General features: G+C 48.2%; 1 protein-coding gene across 16 annotated transcripts in view; it reads left to right on the top strand.

The window, feature by feature from the left end:
* Positions 1-26,874, top strand: part of PTPRA (protein tyrosine phosphatase receptor type A) — a 130,054-nt gene that overhangs the window by 73,573 nt on the left and 29,607 nt on the right. For 2 of the 16 annotated variants that reach the window (XM_068943783.1, XM_068943778.1), the window contains one exon: positions 18,171-18,248. The exons of 13 other annotated variants lie outside the window; for them this stretch is intronic. The gene's annotated coding sequence lies outside the window, so the exon portion shown is untranslated. Of the gene's footprint in view, positions 1-6,123; positions 6,170-18,170; positions 18,249-26,874 lie in introns of those variants that run through there. One more of the 16 variants, XM_068943782.1, reaches the window with a different exon arrangement.

Genomic DNA, 26,874 nt, shown 5'->3' on the forward strand with positions numbered 1-26,874 from the left:
GGCAGATAGTCCTGGGCGTCGAAACCTGCTGCCCCCGTGGGTCAGGACTGTCTCTTTGTTTGCACCGTGGACTCGCGGAAGGACCTGGGATTGTACTCGGACCATCTCAGTTCTGTTGGAGAGGAAGTCACATGGCCCATCTCTGCAATTCACGGACTTGACAGTGCCTTTCACAGCATCTTATCAACTTTATTGCTCCAGAGGAAGGTGCTGGAAATGCAAAAGTGAACAATTAAGGATGAATCTGCTCGTGGGGATGGGTATCTGCTCCCCCCGCCGCCCTGATTGCACTGGAAATTAGTGGTTGGCTTGAGCCCCGCAGCATAACTATTTAGAGCTCTAAGTTTTGAATTATAACTAAGTGTAGGTGATACTATCCATATGCTTAATGCTTTTTGCTTTTGTGTCATGCTTCTGACCTTAGTGATTTTCAGAGTAATAAGTTTCATTTAATTTGGTTTTCTTGTGATTGAATAGCCTATTGGTTTTCCTATAAAGGAAGGGGGAGGAGAATTAGATGGCTTTTTCTGGATCATTTTCTCTAACGTTCTCCATCATTCGCTTTCTTACACGACAGTCCAGTCGCCCCCCCCCCCCCTTTTTTTTTTAAACCTTCTCAGAGGTTTTCATATCACTTGCAGCATTCGTAGCCTTTCTTGGGCTTTTCATTTTTCCCTTGCGGGCTTTGAAATGGAGTGCAGGGAGCTAAGGGAAGGCCTTAGCACGGCACCTGTGCGGTGCTAAGCTTCGGAAAGGAGAGCCCTGGCCACACACGTGCCTGCTTGCCGGACTTACGTGTTGTCTCTATTCCCCACACCAAGGACCAAGTGATTCAGGGGAGGGTGTTGTTGCTATTGGCTTTATTGGCTGCGATTTTGCAAATAAATGTTTTATAATCACTTCCTTGCTGTGCCTAGCAGCCAAGAACACAAGGCATGCAGAGGAGGAAAGACTCGCTGCATGGTTGCAGGCCAGGTTTCCCGTTTGACTTTGCATTTCCTTTCTCCAAGCCTGCTTTATTTTAGACCTCTAACAAGCATTAGGGCATTTAGAATGCGTATTTATTCTTATAGCTTTCCCTAATGCGCGTTTCAGACAAAACATAAGGACTGCAGAAACTTGGCCCCTGTCCAGTAACTGTTTGTCATCGTTCCTAGCTCTTTCCAAGGTTGCTGCAATTTAGATGTTCGCATTGAGCATGTACTTCCCTTCCAGGAGCTGCCAGCAGAGAAATAAAGGGCACGGAAGATGTTTTCAGGCTGAAGTCAGTTTTTAAATAGGAGACCGTGTGCAATGTGGACAGGAAACGAACTTTGCTGATCGTGCGAGCAGACGGCCCCTCTACAGTGCAAGCTGCTCTGCCCTCATCCTCAGCAGGAGTGCCTCCCCAGAGCACCCTCCAACCAAAGACACCTCCTTGGGCTTTCGGACCCTTGCACAGCAAGATATTTTTATTTGCCCAAACACTGAAAGGACTAAAGTGTATCATTAAAGGTTTTGAATAAGAAGGAATTAAGATAGCGACCCAGCGAAACATTTCAATGTGAATATAGTCCTTTTCAACTTGGAGTTGAGTTGGAAGCCAGCCGCGATGGTCATGTGGGCAACACGGACGCTTGTGCGGGAGGAACGGCCTGTGATTGCTTGTAATTCGGCTGGGCTGAATGCATAAATCTAGGAGGGGGCTCTACCCGGTGATGTCTAAATGTGGCAAATCAAACCATCCAAGTACCATCCAAGACAGAGTTTCCAACCCATTTGTTGTCCTGTTTTCCCCAAAACTACCTTTTTTCACGCTTTCCAGGCTTATCTGGAGCTGGAGAGTTTCTTTAAGTTAGTGTTAGTAATGAAGAGGAAACTTAAAAGTCTAGGACGAAAAAGTGTTGAGATTTGTATTACTTTTCATTTACTTTCCTTTTTCTGTTAGCTTGACACGTTAGAGTCAGGACCCTAATGTAGCAAGAAGGCGTTTAGATCAACTGGATAATTATTTGTTAAAGTTTGAGAATTTCCGTTACGCTGAAGCCAAAAAATATCTTCTGTCTTTTAGAATAGCTAGCACCTACAACATTTTGTGTAGGCCATCAAACCGGTGGATATGGGTGTAAAATTTTGTAACTCTATTTAAGATTGTTCCAGAAAGGCATTGGCAGATTGGAGTGGACTTTTATGATCAAAGCTTTCTTTTTAAAATTTTTTTTCCGTAGGAACTTGTGCGTTTGCGATGCCCTTTGGCGGTATATGCCATAATCTAGCGGCTGATAGAGGCGGGCCAGCATCAGATCTCTGCTCAATCTGTTCTGTGCAGCGGGGACTAAGGCATTAGAGGAATGCGATAACCACCAACCTGATGGATATTTGGGGTTCGTTTGTCTCGTACAGTTGTTCTAATTTTTTGTCAACATACAAATTTATTTATTGGCGCGGCATCTCCAACCTCAGCCCTTCGCCTTCAACGCTGCTGCTTTCAATTTGGCAAGAAGTCATCCTATCTCTTCCTCCATGCATATTCAATGTATTTATGTGAAGTGGAAGAGAAGAGGCTGTTGCCTGCTGTAGAAAAGCCAATAATTTGATAAACCCAGATCCTGCCTCTGAAACAGAATTGGGAATATTCATCAGGCAAAGCAGGCATCATGCCTGTATTTTCATATGCTGCGTGCATGTTGTAACCAATTAGACTGGTCCAGTAGGACGTATCCCTCTCCTCTTATCCTGCTCTTTCTTCTTTTTTTTTTCCTCTTTCCTTCTTACCTCCCCCCCCACAAAAAAAGCGGGAGAAAAAGAAAGCAGATTAACTTGTCTGGCTAGAAGAAGGGAGGTATAATTATGAGCAGTGGGACCAATTTAAAAATGGAAAATTTCAGTGGGACTCGAGACTGGCACGTTGGGCTTTTTCATAGGGGATAAAAGGAAAATACAGTAAATTAATTTATTCGTAAATTATAATTCCTTTTTAGTATCCATGTGTTTAATTAGTGTCATTCAGAAACGCAGAAATGCAGGGGGAGTGATGGGGAGCTGCAAATTACTTCGTTTCGATGTTGAAAAGAGAAGTCTCAGATAGGAAAGGCTGCCTGGCTGTGAAGTGTATTAAGCTGAGGGGAGAAACAGCATCCCAAGAGAAGAGGTGGAAGCTCCGTTGCTTAGGGCTTTCGTAAGCGAGACTGGAAGGGGTAGCTGGAAGTAGGGGACGGCCTTTCGCTGCTTGGTGGATTGGACAAGATGGTCTAATCAATCTCTGCCCTCTCCACTTCAGATGGTTTTCATTCTCTTTGTGCAGAGAGGTCTGAAACGTAGGTGGCCTGTTGCTGGGTGCAACGAGGAAACTGGTGATGTGAGATGTTGGGTTAAAAACTGGGACAGGGCACAGTGATTTGTTACACAGTTAATATTTTCTGGGTTGTGATTCTATTACCCCAAAACATTTTAAGTTCCAAAGGATTTCTTTTTAGCCCTTGCACTGACTATTCTGCTTTGAGATGTAGGAGCGGGTGTCACCCTTTTAGCAATTACTGCTCTTCGGCTTTCTTCGAATGCCAGTTGAGGCATCTCCCAAAGGTGTCTTGTGTCAATGGGGTGTCAGCTCTGGAGCCCAGTGGCAGTAATTGAGTAGTTTTCCACTGAGCTATGATCTGTGCTTTCACTACAAAAAATCCTATAGCCTATTTGTTCCATGTGCAAAACTATGAGGCTAGGTCACAAATTGGGGCAGAGCATAGCTGACCATGAGTGTTTTACTTCTCCTCTGTTCTGGCCTTGGTTAGCAGTGCAAGTTGGTGTTGAAAAACACCTTTTGGAACGTGTTAAGATTTGACTTGTTCGTAACGCTAAATTACGTGGTTAGTAGCTCTTGACGAGTGGGGCTGAATCGTGGCTTGAAGGTCACAAGTGGTCTAACACTAAACCTACTTATCTACCCAAGTGGTTGCTGTTTCTGTTGGTGGGAAGGAAAGCAAGTATATATGACCGTGTATGAATTTACAGAGAAGCAGGGAGAGAGGCGAGGGGAACTTTTTACATAGGAAGGTGTGCAAAAGTGAGCAGCTTTGTAGCCAAGCCAGTAATTTCACGATGGAGCTAACGTGGAGCAATGTGTGTCACTGGTGGTTGTATGATGACTGTAGCGTCAGACCAAGGGGTAACCTGTGAAGTTTGGTTCTGCAGTGCAGTTGAGCAAGAGGATGCTTGGTTTGGACGCTCAACCTAGACCCCGTAGGTCTCATGTGGAAAAACTGTACAAGGAAACCTTGTGTCTTCAGCGCAGAGGCAGAAAGGTTGTTCATTACTTTTCTGAAGAGTATCAGCAACTCTGTCTGGTCACGGACTTCAGGGGCTCATGCTTGTCTGCGTCCTCAGAACATTAGTGCATATATATGCAGTTTATTACCTGCATATGTCTATTTTTGAGGTCATAGGACTTAAAAAATCCATCTTTGATCGTATACTATAGGGTTCATATTTCAAGAAGTTGAAACCCAGTTAGTAGGTGCTTCCAGCTCTGGTGTCCTGTCCTGAACCCAAGTCCCCGGAGGATCCTTGAGATCCGTGTACGTTACAGGACGTGTTCGGAGGCGGTCCGTCTCCCTTTTGCAGGCACGAGTGCTGGGTCAACCTTCTGACAGATCTGGTTGTTCTTGGAAAAAAGAGAGTGCTTTTCAGGGGGGAAAAAAGGTCTGCTGTCCTTTACAGCAATTTTCTCCCTCTGTAGGGGACAGATGAATTTGGATGCTGCTTAATTTCTAACTCTCTGCCAATTTATTCATTCCCCTTCTCACTCAGTAGTGATTTCTAAACATTGCTTCCCCCTACCAGGGTTTTAAGGGAGACTGGTCTTTGGTGGCAGAAGGAAGAATATTTTTCTGGAGCTGCTGCTATATATTTGCTGCATGTTTAAGACTTATTTTTTTTAAAAGTCTAGGACCAATAGGAATGCGGATTTTCCTCTTAAACAAATTATGCATTGACTTATAGTGCCCCCATTATTGCATTGTGTTTCTACTTAAGATCCAAAAAGTGAAAATAGCTGAAGATCTCATGTAAATTGACCCATCTGATTTCTTCTCTCCTATATGAGAAGTGTAAGGTGCACAAATGGAAACCCTTCGCAAATATGTTGGAATTTTAAACTTGACCCAGAATAACGACGCAGTTGTGGATTGTTCTCCCTTGGATGGCTTGCACAAGTTCGTGTCATCTTGGTATGTTCACATACTGTCGCCTCAGTTTAGCTAATTCTTAACAGCACGATAGTAATTCCATGGAAGTTATTTCAGTAAGTATCAAAACTCAAATGCATTAAAGGCAGATTGATTTCCCGATTACAGTTTTGCAAAAGATTTCCTTTTATCCTGCTGCTTTTAAATAACTGGCCCGCTTGCTCTTTGTTTTCATTGTATTCAGGATGCCATAAACGCAGATTATTTTGTAGACTGCTAATTTTAGATACATCTTGATGTTTATTGTTCCCTTTAGTGTCCTTTTTTTTCCATGGCAGAACCTCCACAGAGAAACGGAAGTCATCTGTGTTCAGAGACATTTAAGTCTAGACTGGATAAAGGACTAGAAATTACGGCTGGAACGATCATCCGCCAGCCTTTTAAGTCGTTTGCTTTTCCAGCCTTTCACCAAAGTTCACTGCTAGTTCCTTTTGTCATAATATAAATTAGCAATAAATGGATGAAAATCATAGAAATATAGGTATATAGGAGTATGAAATCAGAAGCAGGCCCCCAAAAACCATTCCAAATCAGTAGTTGTAGATAATAGTCAATGTGGACATTATAGATACAATTGAGTTGCTAAGGCAGGGCTTTTTTCCAATAGTGCCTTGTATAGCCCTGTATGGTCGAATTATTCCGCTTCGGTGTAAGTTAACAATGCCGAGAAGATAAAAGCTTGGCAACCGGTTTGCTTAGAGGGGTCAATTTATTCTGGCTCTTTGTAGGGCAGTGTAATTTTAGGTTTTTACATGGCAGATAATGCCATTGCCCCTGTAGGAACACATGCCACAACACTTCTGTAAAAGGGCCGGGAAAGGATGCTGGGTTGTACAGCGTGGAGAGCTGTGCCGAAAAGGTACCTACCTAGGTTAATATGATTTTTTTTTTTTTTCCAGAGCAAACAGTAAGAAGGTTTTGTCCTTATTCACCCAGTTTGTGAAAACTAGGTCAGTTGAACAACTTTTGTGCTCTGCTCATGCCGGCGGCATGTTTCGGTGTGCTTGCATGCCCCGTTTGGGAGAGGGAGGGGAGGGTTCGGGGCCCCTCGGGTTAACGCTTTCCTTGTCAGTAGAAGTAAGTGATTCTTTTCCGCCAACAGGCACTTCTTGTGGAATAATAGCAATAGCAAGTGCTCAGATTTCTGCGTGTTAGTTCGATATACTTGGTTCATTTGGCTTGGATTTTAAAATACTTGCAGGGCTGTCCATGGGTTCCAGTACTTCTGGGTGACCTTGGATCTGGTCTTTTGAATTTGCTTAATTTCTGTGATGTTGCTGTCATAAAAATATATGTTATAATGCAGCCTTGAAAGATGACCACACAGAGAAAGGGTCTAACAATATTTTTAAACATATTCAATTAGGGAAGGATCACCAAAGTGTTTCATACCGGTGCCATCCTGCGTTCCCCGATCTACCACCGGACAGTCTTAGAAACTCTGTAAGGTTGCTTGCTTGGGTCTGCAGTCCTTCCTTGAACTGCATCCACGTAGGAGTGCCCTGCTTCTAGCAGAGGGAGGGGACCTTTTTTTAAGAAGTTATTCCTCTGTGTCTTCAACTCCAGTTTTCCTATTATAGATCTCCTCAATAAGGCTAAGGTCCTATGTTTGGGTCCTCAGAGGGCATGTAAGGGTATGAAGATGTTTAGAGTGGCCACACATGCAAAGGGTTACAATGGAGCAGAGAAAACCAGGATAAAAATATGAAAATTGATTTCTGTATCCTCAGAGCTGCCTTCAAGAGCTTCCTGTTCCTCCTGTCCTTTTTATCCCTTTCAAAGGATGTAAATTTTCATTGACAGTTACTGTATTTTCAGATGCTGCAGCAAACTACAGCTGTTGGATATGGTCAAGGGTTTGGGTCCTGTGAAAAAAGGCAAAAAGTTCCTCATTCCTTCTCTCTCCGCAGGTTCCTAATTACTTCTGTTGGGGAGGAAATATGAGGACACTGGAAGGCAGAGCATGGGCAATCAGATGCCAAGTTAAATATAGCTTAGGCTGCACCTTTAACAGACTCAAGGCCATCATGATTCCATGGGGAGTCCTGCTTACAAACAGCCGGAACGATATGGCCTGAGGTTAGCAGAAGTCTTTGAACACCCATGAATTAGTGCTGTAAAACCCTGAAAGCATTCTTGTCTCCCTCCCTATATAAGCCAGCAGCAGGCTCGGGCCTGTCCTCCCGTGGCTGCTAAAGACCATTTAGGCTCAGGATGTAACAAAAAATCAATAAAATTAAAAGGAAAATCCACCTCTGTCTGTCTTAACATGGGTTTTGTTCCAAAAACCACATGGGAGGTAGATGTGTGGGGAGGGTCAGAAGCTGCACTGGAAACCTTCAATTCTTCTTCCACCCAAACCACAGACATCGCTAGTGGGCATGGGACAGCCAAATGCCAGAGATGCTTCTCATTTTGCAGTCTTGGAGGGAAAAATGGCCACTTCTCTTAGTCGGTTTTGTAGGAATACGCTGGCTTGGGTCAGCCGGGATTTAGCTCCTCGTTAGAGTTGCTTAACTTCCTGAGTATAACTCCTTTCCTCTAGTGCAACCACTGTAAGAATTTAAATCAACTTTTGCTTTTCCAGTAAAACATGAAAGGTTGCTTTGGGATGACCCAGTGCCATGGTACTAAGTAGAAGCAGAAGGAGAGAATAGCATCTTTTTATTTTGTCACTCTGCCCTTTAATTAATCCAAACTTAGGTCTTTTTCCCTCCTTTTTCTAAAAAGAGGAGTGAGGAGGCTGGAGCTTGGTTCTCGACAGTCTGTTCTCAGGCTCCTCGCGCTGCGCTGACATGAGGTTGCATGGCCAGAGGCCCTGGTACAAGGTGTTTGGAAACACCTGGCTTGGACCAGAAGGGTGTTTCCTGCTGAGTTGGACTGTCAGAGCACAGTTTGCGGCTGACCTGTTGACCTGTTACTTTAACTGCATCTCTCTGCTGCTGCTTCTTGTGTTACTGCCCTTTCACGCCAGACGCTCGCTGCTCTCGCTCCCACCCAAGAGCCTCCTTTGATCCTTGCGCTGGTTTCCTCTATGAAAACTGTGGAAAGTGGCTGAATGGCCAACTCCCTTGGCATGGGAGAGGGAAGGTGGGTACTTATCCAAAAAAAAAAAAACTCAAAGGAAAATTGTGGTGCCGTTATTCTTGCACGCTTGAAGCGATAGCTGGTCCTCAGAAGCCAAAGCTTCTCCTCTGTGTGAGGAAGGATGTATGTTATGGTGAAGGCTGGGAGTCAGGAAGCCTCGATGGCCTCCCGAGCTGGCCGGCTCGATCCTTGGACCCGAGGTGTGGTTCGGGGAATACTTTGCTCTAGGGACCTGCTCCTTGCAAGCTCCAAGCAGGGCTAATCCTGAGCACCGCAGGGTCTGTGATCACTCCCTGGGGTGGATGTCTTTATCCGGTAGATATAGCCAATGTGACCTCTAGACAAGGCGGCTAATATTTTTGTACCGTAAATTTCATTTATTTTCTTTACTTGGATGATAAGCAGTGGCTGGTAATGCTGACCTAGCCTGAGAGCTAGCTCCTACTGCTTGGAGCTGGAGCCCACGAGAGCCTTGTTAGAGCAGCTGTACACCAGGAAAGCACAATGAGGGTTTTGCTCCACAAATTCCATGGCTTCTCTTCATGTTACGGTATCACAGGAACCACCCTGAGAATCCGGGCTGGAAAAACTAAATGAGAAGAGAGAGAACAAAGATGTTGAAGCACCGAACAGTGTAAGATTGCACCGAACAGTGAGATGTTAGATGCCTCCTTGATGGGGGATCAGAGTAGACGTCAACGCTGAGATCTCTATGGTTATACTGACAGTCTGAGACAAGTGTTAGACCTGGCTATCTAAAAAAGACATATTTAACTTTTATCTTTGCAGCGAGGGTGGGGCCAAATGTCAGCAATGGGCAAAGGTCTGCTCCAGCTAATGGAGAGTTGGGAGGATGTCGGAAGTGAGGTGGAGCACCTGTAGACTGACGGGTATCCAGAAGCAAAATGGGAGGGATCCAGCCATCGTCTCTCGCAGTGCGTTCTCCTTCTGGCACCTTAGAAGCACCGTATAAAAACACACAAATGGAAATGCAGGAGTGCATAGCTGTGTGATCTTCACGAGATAAACGAACACCTTTTTCCAGTTAGGCCGGCACTCATTTTCGTACATATTGCATTACCATTTTGAGAGAGGTGGGTAATGCTGTGTCCCTCAGCTTCAGTAAACGTGATTCATCTGTTATTTCTGATACCACATGGAGGTCCCAGCCGTGGAGCCAGGCTCTGCATGAAGAGCTACCTACGTACGTGCTTACTAGAAAGACAGTCCCTGCCCCAAGGAGCTGATATGTTCAAAACAACCCTGCTACGCAGGGAACGTGGGAGAGAAGAGGACCAGTGTGTTAATTCATTGGTGAGCTCTCTGTCACTTCTTTTTACGTTACAGCTGATACTTCTCTCGTGGGGAGAACTGCAGATGAAGGAGAGTGGTGGTGAGGGGACCTGTGTAGGACAACAGAAGGAATCTGGAAGACCTCGGTGCATGCAGAGCTTTACTGGGGAGATGTTACTCTTGTACCCATTTCTCTACTTCACTGTCGCATCTTCGGTGCAAGAGCGGGAACAAGAGGGAGGTCAAGAGCTAGTGGGCTAATGCAGAAGGAGGGCCACGGTTGCGTTTACTTGACACGGGCCAGAGGGATCCTGGCAGGGGTGTCTTGATGGTGGCGTGACAGTTGGGCACACCCTACTTTTCCCTTGACCTGCTGTGGGAGTTCCCCATAATTCACTCTTCATTCACAGCCCAGCTGGTTCCACCCTTCTATCTGTAACGAGCTGGACCGGCAGAAGGAACAAAGTGTGCAGCCCTCTAATCTGGTGGAGTAAATGAAATGCAGAAATGTTGCCCTGGTCGAACTGAATCCACCTTGGATAGCTTATGTAAAATTATTCCGCTGCTATTATAGGTTTTAAGCTTCTACTTACAGTCACAGGAGTGCAACATCTCGAATTACGAAAGCAGTGTCTGCAGAACCAGCGTGTGGGTTTTGTTTCTGATCCTAGTTTGGGTCTGTCTGCTTTCCTTTTCCCAAATACACATGTGTGCTTGCACTCACGTGATCTTTACCTTCTTCCCCACCTGGGTTCCCAGTGCTCCTCTGGGCTTCTGTCCCAGCCTTTCAGGAGAGCAGTGGACACCTTCCCACCCTACCAATTAGTTGCACGCTTGTATTTCTGCAGTAGCATTTGCCTTGTTTTCGTACCGTTCCACCAGAGTAGTAATCATGCAAGGATGCTTGTGGATTTTGAGGATTGTTTTGCTACTTTGAGTTTTGTGCTGATAAACAAGAGAGCCATAGCTTGGAAAATGAAATTGTCTTGGACCGCAGAGCAGTGCATGTTGAATGGCTGTCTCTACATGGCACCTTAATGCCACAGCTAGAGCATTTGGGATCTTTCCTCTCTGCTATAAATGACCTTTCTGTCCTCAGCCTTTCTAGTTATGTTCCCCACGAGGCATCCAGCTTTCCAGGATCGAGCGTGTCCTTGGTTGGCAGTAAAAGGTCCCATTCACCTACTGAATTTGAGTGCTTTTGGCGCTGTACCCAATTCAATTTAAGGGCTGGGCATGGGTACCCATCGCAGGAGGCTGAACAGCGGTAAGACTGTCCACCTGGTCTACCAAGAAACCTGTAGGTGACCGTATGTTGTCGCTGCTGCTGGGTGAGTTCTGTTTTGACCGGCATCCAGAGATCTCAGCGGCCCGTTATCACTCTGCTGCGGCTGGCTGGCCTTAAGCAGGATTGCACCAGGCAACAACTGGGCTGTTTCCATGCTTAATTAAAGTCAGTCTGGGCTTCCAAGACGACTTCCCAAGTTGGGACACTCTCCTGCAAAAGGGAAGTAAGAGAGGGAGAGATGAATTGAGTGTTGTGTTTCTGCTTAGTTCCTCTCTGACTCAGCAGGAAAGCGCTGGTCACAGAAGCCACACAGATCCTGAGCTCTGTATTATTTTCCTATTTTCCTGAAATCTGTTGAATTCGCCTGAAGAGGGTGAAGAGGAGAGGTGATGTGGGGGATGGGGAAGGCTAAATAATGGTGTTTCTGTTCAGTGAAGCTCCTTGCAACAAGCAATTTGTGCCTTCCCCCCCCCCCCCCCACCCCAACATGTAGAATCCGATCTGGAAATCCAGGGCTAAACCTCCTGGGTGTTTAAAAGCACAGATGTTTAGTCTGACACAGAAACGTGGCAACTTTCTAGCAAGCGAAACGGCTTCACTGCGGTGACCTCAAAAAGGCTAATCTGGGATAAGAGGAGTTAAAGCCAGTCGGCAATAGCTGCATCCCTAAACTGGGTCATCTGAAACCTTCCCCTCCCTCTGCGTGAAGGGTCTTTCCCTTTGTATTAAAGACCTTTCACAGGCATCATTGATTCCCGCGACTAGCAGGCTGGCTGAGACCATCGCGAAGAATAAACAATTTCTCCCATCTATCCCCGTCGCTGGCGTGTTCTCATGAACCTGTAGGCTCTCAAGTCAGTAATAATCCCCTCCTGTCCCTGCCTGTGTGTTTAACTGTCCCTCAAAGTTTCTTCTGGGGTAGAGTGAGAAACAGGAAAGTGGCTAGTTGGCAGTAGCGTGGTGTTAGATCATTAGAGCTGGCTTTTATGGGTCTTATCTCCATGCCTGAGTAGGTCAAGGAAAAACGGTATTGGATTAAGTCCATCTGTATCTAAATCTCATAGTTGGAATTAGAGGAGTGTGAGGATGTGAGCCAGCATGGCTCGGAGCATGGGTGACTAGCCTTTTTTCTCTCTCTCTTTTTTTTTTTTTTAACTCATTTGTTTTGATTCCAGTCCATGCTAGCAAGCATTACCAGTCACCCCTGCTGATGATGCTCCTTGTTCGACTCTTCATAAATATCTCAACGGGGGCAACATGCTCTAGGTGACCCTGCTTGAGCAGGGGGTTTGGACTAGATGGGCTCCAGAAGTCCCTTCCGACCTCAACCATCCTGTAGTTCTGAATCACAGAATTGCTGATCTCAGCATCCGTTCTTTTATAGCTGGTTCTTCCAGCTGCCCTAAGGGAACCCAGCACCTGAAATGTCCTGCCGTTTCTCAGAAAGGTCATTTGAAAACTGCAAAGGCTGCACTGCTTTTGCACACGCTCTCCCTGTTCAGAGCACGCCAGACTGCCGGCTGTCAGTACTCATGGCTTTTCAGATGGTGCAAAACCTGCTTCAGGGACTGAGCTGTGCCCATTGCCTTCGCTGTCAGAGTTTGAGGTGGGAGGTGCTTTGTGGGGGGGGTGAAGCAGGAATGGTGCTCTCAACCGGGTCCTAGCTAGTAACGCATGGAGGATGGCGTTAACACGAGCTGTTAATTGAGTTGTGCATGGTTACTGCGGTTGGCAGTGAAACTGCTCTCGCTCAGTCTGACTCGTGGGTAGATAACGTAGGGTAATTTTGGAGCGAGGACCAAAGACAGCTCTTCTTTCTGATGGATGTGCTGAACATCTCCTTCAGCCCGCCTGCAGTTCTGGCTTACTGTTCCCTTTCCCAGGCTGTCATATGGGTTATGATGGAGAGTGGGACCCAGAGTTAACAGCCTCCAGGTGCTTTCGAATAGAAGTTCAGTGGGAGAATCGGGCTCTCAAGCTGTGGAACGTGCTAAAGAAGTGGTGATGGTTTCCAGTTCCTGCTTATTCATATTTGTTGTCAGTGAAATAACAGGATAGTCTTAAGAAACGCTTAAGAGCGTGCAGGTAGTTTCTGCAAAGTGGTCTCTGTGATACTGAGATGTTCCTTCAATGAAGCAACTAGCGGGCACTTTAGAGCTTGATCCTAGCAGAAGAAATAAATGGAGAGGTTGGGGGGAAAGGAGTGGAGGTTCTTTGGAGACCCTGGGCAAAAACACCGTTGTGGGGTTTACACTTACATTAACTTATTTCTGAAAATGACACCTAGATTTCCGAAATTTTTTGGAGATCGGGGCTTTTGAGGATGGTGCCCTAAGCTTTTAAACCGTCTGTCACTCAAAAACCTAACATGAAGATATTAAGGTAAAAGTGACCTGAAATCCACTGATTTCTGATAGCGTCCTTCTCACTTTGTGTCGGATGTCGCCCTTTTCCACGTGTAGCACTCTGTTTTCAACCCTTACTGCACTTACAAAAATGAAATCTCTTTACTTTGCTCCCTCCTGCTTTGGTGCATCCCTGCGTTTGATATAGAGCACCTCATGCTGGGCTCATTCTCCGGAGCGAGAAAACCAGAGCAATGCATTCAATATTCTTGATTTGACTGGATTGGATTTGGACTAAGAAAGAGTGGGATGAATTTGAGCCAAGTTTGCCCTTGGTCTTCAGCAGGCTGGGTTTCACGCAGTTAAAATGTGATTAGTTTGTTAGGCTTGGCCGCCACGCAGACAAACACAATATTGGGCTTTAGCAACAAAGTTTGTCTTGTGTTTTTGCAGCAGCAAGCAACTACAGAAAGCTCTCTCTGTTGTTCTGTGTACGAGCTCCTGTACCATTTAATGCCTGGTTAGGGGAGTATCTTATTTAATGGCAATACTGAAGAGCCTTCTGTGTATTATACTCCCAGCAAGGGCGTGATAGAAATGGATGTTTTTGTTGGAAAGCTTCTTTTAAAGCATCCATCTTTTAAAAAGTGTGAGACAGCAAAGGCTTCAAATAGAACGAGATGGGGATATCTGTGTCACTAGCCAGTGCATTGCTATTATGTTGAAATTAAAATATTTAACCTGGGTGGAGTTCTCAGTCAACCCCGATGGGTTTGAAATGAATTAAATTTAGCATAGTTTTGGTGGCCATTTGGCCTAGCTGGGGGTGGCTGAACTTCATGAAGTGGTGGCTTGCATCTCGGATTTCCACGTTGCTGCTGCATCACTTCCTCCGTGACAGCTGTGGTGGCAAAGCTACGCTCCCTACCTTTATCTCCTATCCAGAGTGACCTGTTCCCATATCTTGGGCCAAAACATGGAAATCTGCACAGCTCAGAGAAAATCTGTGCTATTGGTAAGAGCTTTGCTTGCTCACGAGCTCAGGTCAATCGTTTAAGAGGTAGCTCTCACAGGACACGTGTCTACTTAAGTCAAGTTGGATTTGTCGGTCGTTCTTGGTTGAAAGATACACTCAGTGATACACTCAAAAGGATGAAGGACCACAACACGTTATCAGTCAGGCCCAGGGTCCTGTGGATGTTTAGGAGATTGGCCCTAGCACGAGTTGGGGATCTGGTTTGCTACGTCACCTCTGCTTCACAACTGAAACATTTTTAGGCATTTACACAAGAATTGCCTCCTATCGTCAGTGCCTAACACAGGGCATTTGACCTCTTAATGTTTACTTTAATATGACTAAAGTATAACTGACACAAGGTGATATTTGGTGCCGGGTTAGGGAGGTCTTGTTTATTGGTAGAAATGGCATGGACCGTAAAAACCGAATTACAGTGATTCCTTGTTTCTGTTATCTCTTACATCTGTGTCCTGGCTGCTGTCATCAAGGAAACCTGAAATCCCCTTTGTGTTTTTTTGCATACAAGAAGGCTGAGGTGTGCTGTTTAACTGCTGCTTACATGCATACAAAAAAAAAAAATTACGATCCTAGTGCGAATTAAATCTCTGAAAATTTCAGAGAAGTCACTCCTTCTTGCACTGCAGTTGTTATTGTGCTCTGTCACTTCAAGTCACAGCTACTATTCCTGGCATCTGAGTGTCCTTTTTGACTGAAAAGTTCCCCATAGAAGGAGGGAAAAATGTACCTCGAGTGTGTTTTGACGTGACCTGCATTCAGGCCTTTTTGCCGAAGGAATATTGCAGAAAGGAGCAGTTAATCTGATGGTTCCTCAGCTATCGTCCTGAGGGACGCAAAACAAGAACCTGAACCTAGAGCAACCGAGGAAACAGTAGTCCTTACGTATCCTCGCAGAACATCTTTTTTGAGTAGGTTTGTCAAGTGTCTCCAGTTCAGCTCCCTAGCGTTCAAAAAATAATAACGGAGCCGTTTGCACTTAATTGTTCAGATAGTACAAGACACAGGCTGGCCTTCCTCTAAAGAGCTGTTTCCATTGTCACGGCCACCTATATTTTTCTTTTAATTGGTATCTAAGAAACTGAGTTGTCTGTAATGGTAGTGGGAGTCTAGGAAGGAGCTGAGGATCAGAAAAGTATCCTGTGTCACAGTAATCACTCTCTTTTTCTGCGAGCTGGCAGCATATTATAGACGTGTTAAGAGAGCTCAGGGTGGCCAAGAGCCCAGTCTCTGTCTGTCAAGCCTTCAGCGCTCTTCCCGGTTCTTATCTTCACCGTGTCAGAGAGAGATTAATTTGAAATCAAGCGCTAGCTAGCTTTGACTCGTTGACTTTTGGGAACTGCAACCGGACGTTTTCTGGGCTTTTACTAAAATACTGACTGAGTTAAAGACTCCTGTCACTTTTTCGAGTGCAACCTGCAGGTGTCAGACCAGAGGTCACGAGGTCTTCGGTGATTACAGGACACATCTGCCTTCACTTTAGGACGGGACGTCATACTTCTCCTGGAGCTCCATCTAGAGGGGAGGAAGATGGGCTCATTGGGAAGCTCTGGAGACGGGAGCTAGCGGGAGCTGGTGGCCTCTCTTGGGTGTCCTCTGTGGGCAGGGAAGCTCTTGTGAACTTGCCAAAGACGGCACGGTTGGAGCAGCTTCTGTTTCGTATGTGTGTTTGCTTTGTGCCCCAAGAGATGTGGGAGTGGTGTGAACACAGGAGCAGCCTGTTTGCATTAGAGTTATCTGAGATTTTGCTGTAAGTCCTCCACTGCTTACAAGTGGGATGTGAGGTTTTCCACCAGCTCTGCTCACTGATGTTTTCAGGTGGGACTCCAGTGCCGTTATCACTCGCTGCGATTGTCTAGGAGGAAAATAGGCCCCTTGGCACCTTTCACTAAGAAGAAAATACTTCCCACCACTCTGCGTTTCCTCACCCAACCTACTGGCCATCTAGCACCTTGCGATGGCTGTGAGCAGTTACGTGTGGCTTGTGGTCACTGCTGCCCTCCGTGTCCCCTCATTGCCGGATTCTCTCGGTGCGAAGGGTGCAGCTCTGTTTAATGGGGAGAAAACCATCGCTGAATCCAGCCCTGTTTTGTACAAAAGTTGAGGAAGGGCGTTTCTCTACCAAAACCAAACAAGCAGGTGCAGTTTCCTTAGCTAAGGATGTTGAAACCACATGGTGCTCTGTGGTTTCTTTTGGTTTTGGTTCAAAAGACAAAGTGTTGCGGTTTGGGCTGGGGATTTCCTTGAGACCACGGGTCTGAACTGCGAGTTCCTGGTGTCTCCTGCCCAGTGGCTGTTGGTGGTAAATGGCCGGTTTCTCGGTGTGAGCCTACCATAGATTTTGATCCTTTGTTTTTCCAGCTTTCCTTTTGTCATAGGACATAGCCGTCTCCTGCGGGACTGACTGCTTCCAGCAGACAGTTTGCTGCGTGCCTTGATAAAGCAGTGGTCTACCCATCTCAGGTCAGATTAGGAGACTCATGCCGCTGCCTGGGCAGTAGAGTGAAAACTTTGCCAATGACTTGAGGAATTACGCAGGATCAGGCAAATAGTGCATCTCCTCTCTTGAAGGTGGAAATAACTCCCCAAGCATTGTCCTTGAGCTCACTCGAGCTGCTCTGCTTCTCTTCTTCTGTTTTCATTCAGAATAAACAACCTCCGAACTGGCTCCTAAAATCTCCTCTGCGTGCTGTCTTTAGTTTCCCAAACTCTTACCGCTGCCGTCTTTGACCTTGGCTCGCCTCCATCCTTGCTGGGGCATGACGTGGATCCCCAGTCTGCCTTTGCCGACATTCGAGGTTGAAGCAACGCACAGGCTAAAATAAAGTGGCTCCTAAACAACGGCACCTTCGCTTCAGTTTGAAGTCTGTTACACAATATCGATGTTTTAAATAACATCCTTGAGGGGGAAATATGAGCAGACTGACTTGAGAGAAGTAGGCTTCTACTCTAAGTGAAGCCTGCTTCCAGCGCACTTTGAATATATGATAGCACTGGAATACACAGTACCGAGCTGTGCCAAAAACCCACTGCTTGTTAACCTTAGCAACGGGTGTTTTTTGTTTAGATTGTATTTATTCTGTTATGGGAGTCATTGTTCTTTACCATTCCTTGAACGTTTTGAGGCTTGCTTATAAAAGCCCTGGCTGGCAATACTCAAGTTCAGCCTTTTGTTGGGGAGATTAAAATAGAGAATGGCTTGTGAATAACCTGAAAGGGTGAAAAGTTAATCATCGTGTTGACTCACTTTAAGGAGCTTCACGTTTTTCACAGAACTTCTCAGCACTGGGTTTTGCTGTAGTATCTGTAGGGGCTGCAGATACTCATCCCACCGGAGAGCAAGCATGGACCGGATGGTTACTGAGTGAATAACTTGAGGCATTGAGCGGTTTGGTGTAGAGGTGGTCCAAAACGGCTGACGCAGTGGGCATGACTGAAAGACAAAAATTGAATTTTCTTCTCATTTATTGCTCTCCTAGCTCTTTTGCACTTTGCGTAGGCTGGCCAGTGCAATAAGCTATGGAAGGCTGTTGACTCGTGTCTGTAAGCTGTGGATATTTTTGCTAAACATTTTCTGTTTGAGAAGCAATCTAATTACGTATACCCTGATCAAGGAACTGTGTGTCAGTAACCATGGCAATGCACTGAGGTTTTCATTTTAATTTTAATTGTACCTCTTCAGTTTGATCTCCCTGCTTCACGATTCACAACCTTTCCTGGTTGCCCTGCTATTTAAGAATTCCTATTCTTAAATAAGAATAGGATTCCTATTCTTAAATAGGATAAGGTAGAGAGAGTTTTAGTCTGCGTTTAGGGGCGTAACCTTGTGCTAGCTTGAAGCAGGTTGGCATGAACGATATCTTTTTTTTTTTTTTTTTTTTTTTTTACCCATGCTGTAATCGTAGACGATCCCCAGCTTCTTGGTGTGACTCGAAAACCCGTGCCTGAAGCATCACTTCAGCCTGGAGGAGGACATCAGTGCTGTGAGTGAAAGAAACACAGAAAAATATGTAACTGGAAGCAGAGCTACAGGAGGCAAATTGAAAGGATCAGTTTGCTCGGTCCTTTTTCAGGAGTGTGGGCTGACGGGAAGAGATATTTGGGAGAGAGGATCTGTTTTTATAATCCTAGCTTCCCTATCATTTTTCCTGACCTGTTTTGAGTATTTTCAGACTGTATTTTTGCGAGATCTCCGGAGCTGGAGTTCATCCCAGCTGACCTGGTCACAGAGTGACCGTCCCTGATCTGTGGCCGAGGCGGATCCCACTTGCTGTTGCTATAAAAATGAATCATGCCGCTTGAAAGCAAACCGATGGAAGGCTCAAAATGCAGGTGGTGTAAACGGTAACGGGGACTGCAGCAAAACCGTCCGCCTCGTAACCTGCGTATATATAGGAATGGCTAAAGATGCGTCGGCATTTGTCTGAGTGCAACCTCCTTTGTGCTGGATGTTCCTCTGATATCTTGAAAAGCATTCACTTCCAAAGGAGATAAAGACACTTGGATTCCAGAAGTATATCTGCCGTTAGTACGAGTCCGCGGTAACTCTTTCCAAATAGCTGTTCCGGAAGATTTGGGGGCATCTTTCCTCTTAAGGCAGCCTTTCTCCCCAGTTGCTTGAGTTGCTTTTATCTGCAGTCTCCTTAATTGTCTGTAGTTTTGTTAATTGCTCGGCAAATCACATGTCCTGTCCGTGGTCCCACTGAAGCTGGGCACAGTTTATACACAAGTACGCAGCATTAAAAGGCTAATTCCTGTAGATGAGCCTATTAAAAGGTTAGAAATATTGCTTCCAACTAAACCAGGTCGTTGCTTGCAGCTGAATCCCGAAGATTTTGTTAGCTTTACTCTTTCTTTGCTGTCGGTGGTGGGGAAAGCCTACGCGCGCAGCTTGCTGTTCTTACGTGGCCAGCAGTGAACTGTCCTAGCATGCGAGGTCGGCCCTTTGCCTACACCTAAAACTGCCCCGATTTTACTGGTTCACGTGTTACATATTGTGAATGGAGAAGAGACTGGTTCATGCTGTCGTGAACGGGGCGAACGCTGCCTACAACGCCTCAGGCGACGGCGCACGCTAAATAAAAAATGGCAAATCCCACATATTTTCTCCTGCCTCCAAAAAAAAAAAAAAGCAGCAGCAGCAGCAGCAGCAGCAGTTCCCCAATTTTTCTCCGAGTAGAGTGCTTTGCTTTCGCCCTTCCTGGAAAAAGGCTTCTCGCCAGGGGCACAGCACCATTTCTGAGCAGGGTGCGTGGCTGCAAGTCAGCTCACCGGGTGAAGAGCTGTTACCCACGCACAGCAATCAGCTTAATTGTCAGCGTTCATCCTCTGCACCACTAGACGCAGAAGTTAATGAGTGCTAATTAGACTGGTTGAGGGTAACCGATGAAAGCCTTGTTGATTGGTCATCACCTGTTAATTCAACTAGCTGCTTTTGCCTTTGTGGCGTTGCCCCTGGTTTTTGCGTCTTAGAAGAAAGAGCATCAGTTTTTATCCTCTTTGTCATCGCACAATGCTTTTTTTTTTCTCTGTAGGACTCCTATGGGCAGCATTTTCCTGAGCTGGGTTATTTTTGAAGCAAGTGTAAGCAATTGTTTTGAGGGTCAGATAGGATCTATCTACTCCAGCTTTTAATACCACTGGCAGTGCGTCACAGCTTGCAGTGTTGCATTTTGATCCAAATTTCAGGTGCAGCATCTCTGCTACCTTCAGCAGACTTCTTCATTTTTCCACAAGTAAGTCACAGCTTGTTTTCATGGTGGCCTTCAGCTGGGCAAAAGGTGGATTGGATGTTCATAGACGTCCCACACTTGGTATCAGCCAGCTAGGAGGCGGTGGAGTTACTGAGCAATTTGTTTTTTCCTGACAACAGGATCCCATCAGCCTGCTGTGATTAATAGGGAACCGAACCTAGGACGCAAATATGAGTTTGAACATGTCTTCCAGCGTTGACTTGCAGCATGTTGCTCGTCATACAATGTACTCTGCTTTCACACTGTCCTTCTTTAGCCTCTCTCTGCTATGATTGCCTCTTACAGGCTTGACTAGGTGTAAGCCAAAATTGTACAAAGCTCGAAATACACAGACAGACTCTTTATGCTTTTTTTGCAGAGGTCTGTTGGCAGCGAGAAAGCAGAACAGGGGCATCAAAGTCTTCCTTGACATCTCTAGGTCATCCATAGCTGGCTATTTGGTGTTTCTCACTTTGGGCAATGCCAGGCTGCCGGGAGCACATCTCCCTCTGAGCCCAGCGAGGTGGCCGGGAGAGTCCCACAGCTCTCAGCAGGTTTGCCCTCCAATGAAAATGGGAAAATTAGGGTATTTTGATGAAATGACTTTTTAAGGCACTATCCCTCTGGCTTTGCAGCCCTAGAAATATCCGTCAGGCCGTTTGCCTTTGACCTTTGACCATGTCCCAGTAACCGATTTGTAGGTCACGTTCAAACGTTTGCATCTGGCAGTGCAACTGCTCCAGGTCAGAGTTTTCAGCTTGAAGTCTTCAGCGTAAGCTGCGTCTCAAAACGCTTCAGGCAGTTAAAGGAAACGTTAAGACGGGAAGATGTTTTCAACTCGTGTTCTCCTTCTGAGCTTGCGAGTTGAAGCCGTAAGTGCCAGTATACCGAGAAATAAATTAGTATCTCTGAAATTCCCGACGGCTGCTCAGGGCTTGTCTGCAGCCCGGCGTTTGGGAGAGCTAAAATGACATAACTAAAGTCAATGCTTTTAGGTTGGCGTGCTCAGCTGCCCGCATAGCTACTCCCATCCGGCAGCTACGGGGCTTCGTATTGCAGCACTTGAACGGGTTATTTTCTTTGCCTGAACTTTCTTGAAAATGGTACTGCTTTTTCTAAGCATTCAGGCAGTCTTTATTTTCCTAAGTAGTTTATGGACCCTCACAGGCAGCGGCAAAATTTGCGCTTTTGGTTTCTTTATCTGTATAAATATAGCTTAGCTCAAGGGACAACCTGCAAGCTAAAGGTAGATCTCCGCTCACCACTGCCAGCACCTTTCCACGGGGCTGTCTTCATTTCTGTGTTAGTCTTGACCAACACTTTTTGTTGAATAAATACAAATTTATGCAATGAGAAGCAATTGTGTTCCATCACATGTTAAAAAAGATAAATAAGGCAGGAAAAAAAAAAAAGCAAGCAGGCAGGCTCTGCAAAGACTCTGCAGGGTGTTACTCCAGAATGGCTTAAAAAGAAAAGAAAATACTGCTTCTCAAAAAGTGACTTTTGCAGCGGCAGTGCCCCGGGTCATCCCGCGCCGGCGGTGCCCAACGTGGTGCTTTCTGGCATTTTTTTTTGTTTCTCCCCCCTGTGTTTGCAATCGTAACGTCATTAGTATGGAGCCTCACGAGAGCTGATGCGTGTCTCAATCGGCAGCCCCCGATTCTGTGGTTTTGCAGTCGGCGGCCACGCGCCATCACGACTCCTAAACCCAAAGCCGCTGGCGCTTTTTGAAAATTGCAGCTCATATATTGCGGAGACTAACGTTTTCTTTGCATACGTTGTAAGTAATCCCAGGAACAAAGAGGGAGAAACCTGAACAGGTAATATTTAAAATAGGTATTTTCCTTAGGATGTGACCTTTTTTTAAATTGCTTTTCCAAATGCCCGAGCGTAGTGGTTCACCGTCGTCGTTTGCTCAAAATTTCGCCTTTTCTCGGGTTTGTGACTTCCGTCTTGATCCTCCTCTTCCCGCTGTGATTGCTCCTTCCCTGCGTCCTCGAGGAAATTCTCCTTCGTTATCCTCCGCCGCTACGGCTCCAAAAAGCCGTATTTAATCCCATTTCGTCCACAATTTATCCCCTTCCCTAATCAACGTTTTGCATCGCTGATGCATTCACCTGCTATCTTCCAGATTTTTTTTTTTGTTTAGCCGTTACACCCTTGCACATCACCTGCAGTGCCCTTACCTGGGCACACAGAAACGGAGAAATCCCTTTCCCTGAAAGCCCAGGAAAACGTTTGGTGCAAACTCGCCGCCTGCAGCTACGGGACCATCCTTCCTCCTGCCTTCTCCTGCCGGATCGCCCAGCACCGCTCACGGTTGGCTTTGCTGCTCGGCACCAGCTCCTCCCAGGAACGGCTCGTTAGGGGGATGCTCGCTGCTGTCACCCGTGCTTAGGGAGCAAAAAAGAGGAAAAAAGAGAACAATCAAAGACGTTTGTTAATTCGACCTCCGAGGAGCTGGTAGCGGCGTTGCGTTGTGCCGCGGCGCCGGGGAGCTGCAGGAGAGGACTGGAGCCCCTCCAGCGCCTCCCTCTCCGAAACGCCGCCGGCCGCAGCGGCTGCGTCGCCTGGCTTCCGGCTTTTTGCTTTTAGCGTTTTGGGTCTCTAGGTTGTGTTGTATTCAGAGAGGTTTCTTTCCTAAAAGTCAGGCAACGGGGAAAACGGAGGTTGTGCAAGATCGCAGTTACGGAGCAAGGTGCCCACAGTTTGTGCTGCTGCTTCTCCTTAAAAGCCTGAATTATTTCGTATTTGAATTACTTTAGCACCCGTGTTCAGGGGCGATTTTGGGGTTTTTTTTGCTTAAAAACTCACCTTCTGCAGTTCAGTTTCCCTCCCTCCTAAAGGAGGTAATAACTCCCTCATCTCAGGACTCCTCTAAGAGGCTTTCTCATCGGTCTGGAAACGCGTCGAGATCCCTTGGAGGAGTCTAGCACGGGTTCGTGGCCTCGGGATAGCTTCACGCCTGCTCGTTTTTGGCTCCTGGGAGCTGCGGGCTCTCCCACACGCGCCAAAGGGCTGTTGCGGCCTGGGGGAACGGGGATTTCGCACCGCGAGCCGACGGCACGCTGCCTGGTGGGAGCTTCTCGCGGGAGCCCCGCAGCCCGGACCGCTCGGTGCAGGGCTTTCCCGCTTCATCTTCTGTAGGGTAGACGATATGATAGCCCAGCCCGTTCCCAAAGCCCAGCAGGTTTGGCCCCCCCAAAAGCTTGCAGCACAGCGAGTTACTCTTATCTGAGGTCTCAAAGGTCCTTGCAAATACGCGGGGTGCTTTTTGGCCCCCCCCCGGGCGGAATTGGGGTCCGATGCCTTCCTTGCACGCGCGGCGAGATGGCCCCCGTCCGGCTCATAAATGCACGAGGGCCGTGCGTTTCCCCTCCTCGCACCGGATAAACGGCGAAGCTGTGGCTGTGATTCGTTTTTTCTGCTGCCCGGGGGGGGGAGCGCGGAGCCGGCGGGTGACGCGTCCAAGAGCTTCGGGGACGCGCGCGGGGGAATTAGTCACTTGGCGCTAAGGCACCGAAACGCTTTTCCCCTGCCTGAACGCCACGGCCCCGGGGGGATTCGGAGCTCCCTGCTCCTTCTTGCGCGGGCGCTCAAGAAGAAAGAAATGCAGCGGCTTGCCGCAAAAGCCCGCGGGATTTTGGGTCTCCTCCCGGCGCGTCGTGCCTTGCTCGGGTTCAGAGCTGGCGCCGCTGGGGCTCGTCCCCGTCCTTTTTTTTTTTTTTTAACCTCCTATCCGAAATCAGGCCGAGGGAAAAGAGAAGGTCACCGGCGGGGACGCGGTCTGAGCCGCTCCCGTGGCCGGCCGCCGGCCCAAAAAAGGTGTTTTTTTTTTTTTTCTCCTTTCCGTAGGCTAGCCCTTGCCGTTATCTGGTCCCGCTTGATGAGCTAACTGGTAAAAACTCTTTATTTTTGCCCTCTCCTCTTGCGAAAAAAAAGAAGGAAAGCGAGCGGTTGGCTTCTTTCTCGCGAGGGAGTCGGGGAGGGGGGGACCGGCGCGTTTTAGCATCGCCCTGAGAGCGCCCTGCGCCCGCCTCGCGCGTCGACGTTGCCTCCTTTTGCAGAAATCCCGCGCACAGGAAGGCCGCGCGGGTCCGAGGCGCGGGGGTGAAGCCCTGCCGGCGGGGTTGTGGGGGTCCGCGTAGGCCGTGGGTGATTTCTGCAGCGCTGAATCAAATCCTTTGCCCGGCCGCGTGCTCCCGCAGCCGAATTTCCCCTCGCAGCAGGATGCACCGCTCCCGGTTTTAAAGCCATCGGTAACTTTGCACAGACTTCAACGTGCGGGGTTTTGTTTTGTTTTTTTTTTTCCCTTCCCCAAGCCTCAATCATCTTGACGGGATCTGCTGCTTTTAAAACATAACTTTTAAAGCAAACACAGCTTTTAAAGCGTAACGCGGGACTTTCCCGTAGGAAACCTCGTAGCGCCCTAGCGGAGGGAGCGGGACGGACCTTGCACGCCCCTCGGACGCATGCGTTAGCCTTTTCCTCCAAACCGCTGGCAGCAGTTGAAGACGACTGTGTTTTAAAACAAGGCTTAAAAGCCTCTCTGCAAAGCTGGGCACCTGCCCCGGGGAAGGGCCGCGGGAGGGGGGGACGGCTCGGCCGCCCGCGGCCGGCTCCTTTCTCCTTGGCAGCTCCGGCCACGTGACGTCAGGGTGTTTTTCGACCGAGCGCAACAGGATGTCGGAGCCGGCCAAGAGCTGTGTTTATGTTGATAACATTACAAGTATTTCCTCCCCGTTTCCGAATCGGCCGGGAGGGAGGGAGCCAAGGGGGAAGGCAGCGGCGGCGGGACCCTTTCCACGCTCGGAGCCGTGGCCTGCTCGCAAAGGCCGGTCGCAAAGCTCGACGCGAAACCCGGCCGCGAGCTGCCAAGCCCAAGAACGAGCTGCCGGAGCCGGATGGTTGGTCGCCGGCGGCCGACCGCCTTCGGGATACCGAGCGGAAATACGTCGAGGGAGGCGGCCAAAAGCCCCGGGAGCGGAGCAGAAGTTTGGCGATGGGGTATAACCCCCCCCCGAGTCCAAGCCAACCGGCCGCCCCTCTCGTCTGCCCCCGGTGGCAGGGAGCTTCCCGGCGGGGACGGCGCCGGGCCGTTCTTGGTGCGAGCTGGGCTCTCGTCTTGACGTGGAGATCCCCGACGACAGGACCGGCGGGGAAGGGGCTCTCGCCGCCTGCCGCGAGCCTTGGTAGGCAAACCTTCGTTAAAACGTAGCGGCGGCCTTCCTCCGCTGGCGGTTGCCGAAGAGTGAGCTTTCCCCTTTAGCTTTCTACCGTGTTGGCGGTGACAGCTTGCGCCCGAAGAAGTTGGGCTTTATTCCCAAATAAAGGCATGTGGGCTTGCCGGTGCGAACCGTAGCATTTGTTAAACGATCTTTAGTCAAAGCGGGATGCAGGAGTCTGGCAGGAGGCACGGGACGAGGGTGCGAAGGCAAGTCACGCTTGCGCCGAGGGCTCCTCGCGGCGCTCCAGCCATGCCCCGTCCTTCGTTTGTCTCTCAAGAGGCTGGTTTTGATCTCAGAAACCACAACGGTCCAGGTCAAGAGCGTCTCCAGCTCTGGAGCAGGCCGTTAAAAACGGTTGCGTTGGATACGCTAAGCACGAAGCGTGGCGTCTCACCCGTGCCGAGTGCCGTTTTCCCGCGGGTCCACACCACGGGGCGACGCTGCGGGACCCGAGCGGATACCAAACCCGCCGACAGGCCCTCACGGGCAAGCCGTTTCCGCGTGCGGATGAGGCACGGTCGGCAAAACTTCTCGGGCTGCTCGCGCTCGGGTAGGTGGGACCTCAACAACGTGTTTGCCGGGCTGCGCCGGAGCCAACCCTCCCGCCCGCAGGCCCGGGGCTGCCCGCCGAGCGAGTCCGGGGAAAGCCCTTATCTCGGCGACGTGGCTTCCTTTCAGGTCGCGGTTTATTTGACCTTTCGGTCGTTGAGTAAGTTCAGTTTTTGCCAGGTTTTCTTCAGCGGCGAGGGGGGAAAAATGCAAAGCGGGTGGTGCTGGTGGGAGGCTACTCTGCAGCTGGGTGGGATTGGGAGGAGCTCGTCTTTCTGGTGCTGTTCCCAGGGCGCTCATGACTTCAGGGTTGTCCGTTTGCCCAGGGTTTGGGATGGGTCTCGGCTGAAGCTCATTTCAGCGAGCCCGATGAGAACGAAGAGCGTGGGCTGAATTTAAGCGAGGGCGATTGAGAGCGAATATCGGGGAGTAAGACCCTTTCTTGGCAGCGTCGCAAGTTGACTCGGACATGGGATATCGCAACCTGCTCCCTGGAGATGCTGCAAATGCAGCTGGAGAAAGGACGAGTGCATGACATAGGAAATAGCTCCATAGCTCGACAGCAAGTACCGATGGGTGGCGCCTACAGAGGTGTCTCGTAGTGCTTGGGAAGCGCTTCCCTGGGAAGAGCGGGGCCGTACACGGCTTGGACCCTGCTCCGGCCAAGAGTGGGACATTTCCCACCTTGCTCCTGTTCGCCTGTGCTTCTCGATCCGTCCCTCTTCGGGAGGAGATAACACGTTTTTAGGAGCTTTTTGAGATCTACAAGGGGAAAAAACACCATCAGAACCGTCTGTTTGTGTTCGAAAGGGTTCGGGGGGAAAGCTTGGGGGTCGCTGCCGGGAAAACAGTTTTATTGGTGTCATCATCGTGTGATTTTGCAGGACGTTTCCGGAGAGGAGAAGTACAGCGTGTGCCATGCACGTTCAGATTATTTTAGGTTATTATTTATAGCATGGGTGTATGTTTCTTGTGCGTTTAGTGAGCGAGGGCAAATGCGCTGGGCATTGCACATGCGAGAGGTCCCTCCGCCCCGTCCTGAGCCGCTTGGCGGGCACACGTTGTACAGCTCGGACTTCGCTGCTGCAGAGCTTTTGTTT

This window comes from Struthio camelus, chromosome 4 (genome assembly GCF_040807025.1).
Source record: "Struthio camelus isolate bStrCam1 chromosome 4, bStrCam1.hap1, whole genome shotgun sequence".
In the NCBI taxonomy this organism is placed as follows: Eukaryota; Metazoa; Chordata; class Aves; order Struthioniformes; family Struthionidae; genus Struthio; species Struthio camelus.